This window comes from Triticum aestivum, chromosome 3B (genome assembly GCF_018294505.1).
Source record: "Triticum aestivum cultivar Chinese Spring chromosome 3B, IWGSC CS RefSeq v2.1, whole genome shotgun sequence".
Classification (NCBI taxonomy): domain Eukaryota; kingdom Viridiplantae; phylum Streptophyta; class Magnoliopsida; order Poales; family Poaceae; genus Triticum; species Triticum aestivum.
The window spans coordinates 653,304,582-653,312,163 of record NC_057801.1 but is presented as its reverse complement, the minus strand read 5'-3'; positions in this window follow the sequence as shown (position 1 = coordinate 653,312,163).

Below are 7,582 nucleotides of genomic sequence, written 5' to 3'. Positions count from 1 at the left end.
GTTGTTGCTGTTTCTTCCCTTGCCTTCGTCACCCTCTCTCTGACCACTTTGTCTTCATTGGCCTTTCGTCAAAACTCCTTGCGCGCGTCCGAAACTTACCCGAACCCGAACTGGTCTGTCGTCACCGTTGGATTCGGATCATCTCCAAACATCCCTCTAATATCTTCAGTTTATTATTTGATCTCTCTTAACCTTTTTATCTCGACCGCTCGATGTAAATCGGAGGGTCCGATTACCCCTAACCAAAACCCTCTTACTATTTAAACCGTCCAACCCTAGCCCTAGCCTGTCCAATCTCCACCAAATCCCCACGCCGCCGCCACTCTCTCCCTTGGTTTCAGCGCTGAGCCAAGCACCATCCATCTCCGATCCTCCTCCCTTAAACCCGCGGCCTCCGACCACCTCCCGTGTTTTTCGGCCACGAGCAGGAGCCCCTGCCTCTGCTTCGTCTCGACCGCAAGCCACCGGAGCACCAGGGTCCCCCGTGCCCTTCCTCTCCAACCTCCCTTCATCCAGGAGCCGAGCTCCTCGATCCATCCCTGCGACCGTGCACCTCCGACCTCGAGTGCCTTCTCGCTGTCGCCTGCACCTCCATGGCCTCGCTACCGCGCCGCTCCAGCGACCCAGCCGCTTCGGCGACCTCGAAAACCAGCATGACCAGCCCCGTTGCCCCTCTCCTTCCTTCCTCCATTTCTTCTCTCTCGCTCCCTCTGATGGTGTCGCGATGCCGCCATTTTGCAGGAATCTTGCCGCCCATGGAGCTCTTGGAGGTTCCCGTCGCCTCCGCCTCGTTCCAGGGAGGGAAGCCCTCGCACCCGCTCCTCCCGTTTGCCCGAGCGCTGCCGCCTCGCGACCCCGCATCCCTCGCTGCCGGTCTCTGCTTCCCCTACATCCTCTACTTTGAGCAGGAGGCAAGCACCACGCCAAGGCCGCCAAGAGGATCCCGACACCGCCGGCTTGCCTCTGCTCCACCTCCCCCACCTTCGGTCGCCATCTCCGACGAGTGTAGACGCCGGTGAAGCCCCGCAGGTCGTCATGCCCTGCCATCTCCGTCTCTCTCTTCTTCCTTGCCTTGTTTTCTCCTCTGAAGGTTCTGTCCTTTTCTTCAGACAACAACACATAGTCGCCCGTCAAGTTCGCGTCCCGGCCCCGATCTGGACCGGATCTCCTCTGCTCCACCACCTGGCTGCCGAATCAGCCCCGTTCCGGCCGGTTCCTGCCGACCCCGGCGCCAGGACCTTCGGTGATGCCGCTTTCTGCGTCGCCTTGAACCTGCAGCTGCCTCTATTCTTCAGTAACGAGAAGGAGCAGCTCACTCGCCTCGCATTGACCAGTCGCCTAGGCCGCCAGCTCGCCCGCTTCGGCCTGCCTCCTCCACCGCCCTGGGCTAGGCCCAGCTGGGTGAGCCTCCAGCGCCCATGCTCCCATCGGGCCAGTCAGATTTGGCCCATATATGTTTTTTTGGTTCTACGAATTTCCTAATTATCCAGAGATTGCCAGTTTTTCAGAAAATCCCTTAATGTTCATGCATCAATAATTAATTAACCATGCATCAGATTAAAACATATTATATATGCAAAGTTCTTAGAATTTCATCTAGTTTCATAATATGCTATTTTCATCCCATGTTAAAATGCTTAAAATGCTGTTTGTTTAATTTTGCTTAGGTAATATGCTAAAAGGATTTATTTCATAACTAAATAACCGTACCTCCAAATTTAATAAACTTTATATGTAAATGGGGTGGGAAAATGCCTAGTTTAACATGGTGCACTTTCTTTTGCAGTTTAACAACTCTAAAATGTGGTTTAGGGCAGAACAGTACCAAATCTAAAATATGCACATGGGGATTTTCCGGAATTGTTGTTTGTTGTTCCGGCCTCATTTAAACTTGCCTAGATAGGTAGTTTTCATATGCTTCACCTCTTGCCATGTGTAACAACATTTAATATTGTTTGGTAGCTTATACGAGACTAAACTAAATATGTCAATGTGGTGTTTTGTCAATATGCAACTCGTTGCATATTGAGCTCCACTTAACTTATAGTATTGTTTGTTGCAATTTGCCATGCCATGCCTCATTAAACCGGACACGCATCATACTTGATTGTGCATCATGCCGTGTTTATGCTTGTGCATTTACCATGTTGTTTGTTTCTTTCTGGTGTTGCTTCTTAGTTCCAGTAATGTTGCGATTGTGAGAACTCGTTCGACTACTCCTGTTCGTCTTCTTCATGGACTCGTTCTTCTTCCTAGCGGGATTTCAGGCAAGATGACCATTTCCCTGGATCTCACTACTATCATTGCTTTGCTAGTTGCTTTGTTCTATCGCTATGCTGCGCTATCTATCACTTGCTCTTCAAGCCTCCCAAACTGCCATGTCAGCCTCTAACCTTTTCACCCTTCCTAGCTAACCATTGCTTGGCTATGTTACCGCTTTGCTCAGCCCCTCTGATAGCGTTGTTAGTTGCAGGTGAAGTTGAAGATTGCTACATGGTGGACAGGATTATGTTGGGATATCACAATATCTCTTATTTAATTAATGCATCTATATACTTGGTAAAGGGTGGAAGACTCGGCCTTATGCCTGGTGCTTTGTTCCACTTTTGCCGCCCTAGTTTCCGTCATACCGGTGTTATGTTCCCGGATTTTGCATTCCTTACGCGGTTGGGTGATTTATGGGACCCCCTTGACAGTTCGCTTTGAATAAAACTCCTCCAGCAAGGCCCAACATTGGTTTTACCATTTGCCTCACCACCACCTACTTTTCCCTTGGGAGTCACTCTCTCGAGGGTCATCTTTATTTTAGCCCCCCCCGGGCCAGTGCTTGTCTAAGTGTTGGTCCAAACCGAGCAGCCTGCGGGGCCATCTCGAGGCAACTCGAGGGCTGGTTTTACTCGTAGCTTGACTTATCCAGTGTTGCCCTGAGAACGAGATATGTGCAGCTCCTATCGGGATCGTCAGTGCATCGGGCGGCTTTGCTAGTCTTGTTTTACCATTGTCGAAATGTCTTGTAAACCGGGATTCCGAGTCTGATCGGGTCTTCCTGGGAGAAGGTATATCCTTCCTTGATCGCGAGAGCTTATCATGGGCTAAGTTGGGACACCCCTACAGGGTATAAACTTTCGAGAGCCGTGCCCGCGGTTATGTGGCAGATGGGAATTTGTTAATGTCCGATTGTAGATAACTTGACACCAGATACGAATTAAAACGCATCAACCGTGTGCGTAGCCGTGATGGTCTCTTTTCGGCGGAGTCCGGGAAGTGAACACGGTTTTGGGTTATGCTTGACGTAAGTAGGAGTTCAGGATCACTTCTTGATCATTGCTAGCTTCATGACCGTTCCGTTTGCTCTCTTCTCGCTCTTATTTGCGTATGTTAGCCACCATATATGCTTAGTCGCTGCTGCAACCTCACCACTTTACCCCTTCCTTACCCATTAAGCTTTGCTAGTCTTGATACCCGTGGTAATGGGATTGCTGAGTCCTCGTGGCTCACAGATTACTACAACTACAGTTGCAGGTACAGGTTATGCGATGATCATGACGCGAGAGCGATGTTTGCTTGTTTTGGGAGTTCTTCTTCTGCTTCTTCTCCGATCAGGGGATAGGTTCTAGGTCGGCAACCTGGGCTAGCAGGGTGGATGTCGTTTGAGCTTCTGTTTGTGTTTCATCCATAGTCGGGTGGTGCTCTTATGTAAGATGATGTTGTATTCGTGTGGCATTGCATGCCTTTTGTATGTATCCCCATCTATTATGTAATGTTGATGTAATGATATCCACCTTGCAAAAGCGTATCAATATGCGGTTCTATCCTTGGTGGGACCTTCGTGTCTCTTTAGGATAGTATCGCATATTGGGCGTGACATTTATATAGACACCGGGGGAAGCTAGGGCTGTACAAAGTCGGTTATAGAGAAAGGAATCTACATATCCGAATCACCAAGCTTGCCTTCCACGCCAAGGAGAGTCCCATCCGGACATGGGACGAAGTCTTCTATCTTGTATCTTCATAGTCCAACAGTCCGGCCAAAGTATATAGTCCGGCTGTCCGAGGACCCCTTAGTCTAGGACTCCCTCAATAGCCCCTGAACCAGGCTTCAATGACGAAGAGTCCGGCGCGCAGATTGTATTCGGCATTGCAAGGCGAGTTCCTTCTCCGAATACTCCAAAGTAAATTTCAAACACAAGAATCGTGTCCGGCTCTGCAAAACAAATTCCACACACGCCCATAGAGAATATAATACTTCACGAGTCCAATCCGCTGATAATTTTGGTAGTATGACATGACGTCATTACCCGATGCTACCTCTTGAGCACTGTGTTGGTTTTCCCTTGAAGAGGAAAGGGTGATGCAGCAAAGTAGCGTAAGTATTTCCCTCAGTTTTTGAGAACCAAGGTATCAATCCAGTAGGAGGCTCCTCAAAAATCCCTCGTACCTACACAAACAAACAAGAACCTCGCAACCAACGCGATAAAGGGGTTGTCAATCCCTTCACAGTAACTTGCGAAAGTAAGACCTGATAGAGAGAATAAGATAAGATAAATATTTTTGGTATTTTTATGATATATATTGGAAAGTAAAGATGCAAATAAAAGTAGATGGGAAACTTATATGATAAAAGATAGACCCGGGGGCCATAGGTTTCACTAGTGGCTTCTCTCAAGTTAGCATAAGTATTACGGTGGGTGAACAAATTACTGTCGAGCAATTGATAGAAAAGTGCATAGTTATGAAAATATCTAGGCATGATCATGTATATAGGCGTCACGTCCACAACAAGTAGATCGGAATGATTCTGCATCTACTACTATTACTCCACACATCGACCGACTCCTTCCTGCATCTAGAGTATTAAGTTCATAAGAACAGAGTAACACATCAAGCAAGATGACATGATGTAGAGGGATAAACTCAAGCAATATGATATAACCCCCATCTTTTTATCCTCGATGGCAACAATACAATACGTGCCTTGCTGCCCCTGCTGTCACTGGGAAAGGACACCGCAAGATTGAACCCAAAGCTAAGCACTTCTCCCATTGCAAGAAAGATCAATCTAGTAGGCCAAACCAAACTGATAATTCGAAGAGACTTGCAAAGATAACCAATCACACATAAAAGAATTCATAGAGGATTCAATTATTTCTCATAGATAAACTTGATCATAAACCCACAATTCATCGGATCTCGACAAACACATCACAAAAGGGGTTACATCGAATAGATCTCCAAGAAGATCGAGGAGAACTTGGTATTGAGATTCAAAGAGAGAGAATAAGCCATCTAGCTAATAACTATGGACCCGAAGGTCTATGGTAAACTACTCACAACTCATCGGAGAGGCCTTGGAGATGATGTAGAGGCCCTCCGTGGTCGATTCCCCCTCCGGCGAAGCGCCGGCAAAGGCTCCAAGATGGGATCTCGTGGATACAGAAGGTTGCGGTGGTGGAAATAGTTTTTCGTGGTGCTCCTAGATGTTTTCAGCGTACGGGAGTATATATAGGCGAAGGAGGTAGGTCAGGGGAGCCACAAGGGGCCCATGAGGGTGGGCGGCGCGCCCACCCCCCTAGGGCACGCCCTCCTGCCTCATGGCCGCCTCGGCTGCTTCTTGACGTCCACTCCAAGTCTCCTGGATTGCGTTTGTTCCAAAAAGATCGCTCCCGAAGGTTTCATTCCGTTTGGACTCCGTTTGATATTCCTTTTCTTCAAAACACTGAAATAGGCCAAAAAAAATAGCAATTCGGGCTGGGCCTCCGGTTAGTAGGTTAGTCCCAAAAATGATATAAAAGTGTAAAGTAAAGCCATAAACATCCAAAACGGGTAATATAATAGCATGGAACAATCAAAAATTATAGATACGTTGGAGACGTATCAAGCATCCCCAAGCTTAATTCCTACTCGTCCTCGAGTAGGTAAATGATAAAAATAGAATTTTTGATGTGGAATGCTACCTAGCATAATTCTCAATGTAATTTTCTTTATTGTGGCATGAATGTTCAGATCCAAATGATTCTAAATAAAAGTTCATATTGACATAAGAGTAATAATACTTCAAGCATACTAACAAAGCAATGATGTCTTCTCAAAATAACATGGTTAAAGAAAGCTATCCCTATAAAATTATATAGTCTGGCTATGCTCTATCTTCATCACACAAAGTATTTAATCATGCACAACCCCGATGACAAGCCAAGCAATCGTTTCATACTTTAGTATTCTCAAACTTTTTCAACTTTCACGCAATACATGAGCGTGGGCCATGGACATAGCACTATATGTGGAATAGAATGGTGGTTGTGGAGAAGACAAAAAGGAGAAGATAGTCTCACATCAACTAGGCGTATCAACGGGCTATGGAGATGCCCATTAATATATATCAATGTGAGTGAGTAGGGATTGCCATGCAATGGATGCACTAGAGCTATAAGTGTATGAAAGCTCAACAAAAGAAATTAAGTGGGTGTGCATCCAACTTGCTTGCTCACGAAGACCTAGGGCATTTTGAGGAAGCCCATCATTGGAATATATAAGCCAAGTTCTATAATGAAAAATTCCCACTAGTATATGGAAGTGACAACATAGGAGACTTTCTATCATGAAGATCATGGTGCTACTTTGAAGCACAAGTGTGGAAAAAAGATAGTAGCATTGTCCCTTCTCTCTTTTCTCTCATTTTTTTTCTTTTTTTTCTTTCCCTGTTTTCCTCTTTTTTTCCTTTTTCTTTTTTTATTTTGGTGCGCTTCTTTGGCCTCTCTTTTTTCTTTTCTCTTTTTTTATTTGGGCTTCTTTGGCCTCTTTTATTTTTTTATAAAGTCCGGAGTCTCATCCCGACTTGTGGGGGAATCATAGTCTTCATCATCCTTTCCTCACTTGGGACAATGCTCTAATAATGAAGATCATCACACATTTATTTACTTACAACTCAAGGATTACAAGTCAATACTTAGAACAAAATATGACTCTACGTGGATGCCTCCGGTGGTGTACTGGGATTTGCAATGAATCAAGAGTGACATGTATGAAAGAATTATCAAGGTGGCTTTTCCACAAATACGATGTCAACTACATGATCATGCAAAGAGCAATGACAATGATGGAGCGTGTCATAATAAACGGAACGGTGAAAAGTTGCATGGTAATATATCTCGGAATGGCTATGAAAATGCCATAATAGGTAGGTATGGTGGCTGTTTTGAGGAAGGTATATGGTGGATGCATGGTACCGGCGAAAGTTGCGCGGCACAAGAGAGGCTAGCAATGGTGGAAGGGTGAGAGTGCATATAATCCATGGACTCAACATTAGTCATAAAGAATTCATATACTTATTGCAAAAATCTATAAGTCATTGAAAACAAGGTACTACACGCATGCTCCTAGGGGGATAGATTGGTAGGAAAATACCATCGCTCGTCCCCGACCGCCACTCATAAGGAAGACAATCGATAAATAAATTATGCTCCAACTTCATCACAAAGCGGTTCACCATACGTGCATGCTAAGGGAATCACAAACTTCAACACAAGTATTCCTCAAATTCATAATTAGTACACTAGCATGACTCTAATATCACCATCCTCAT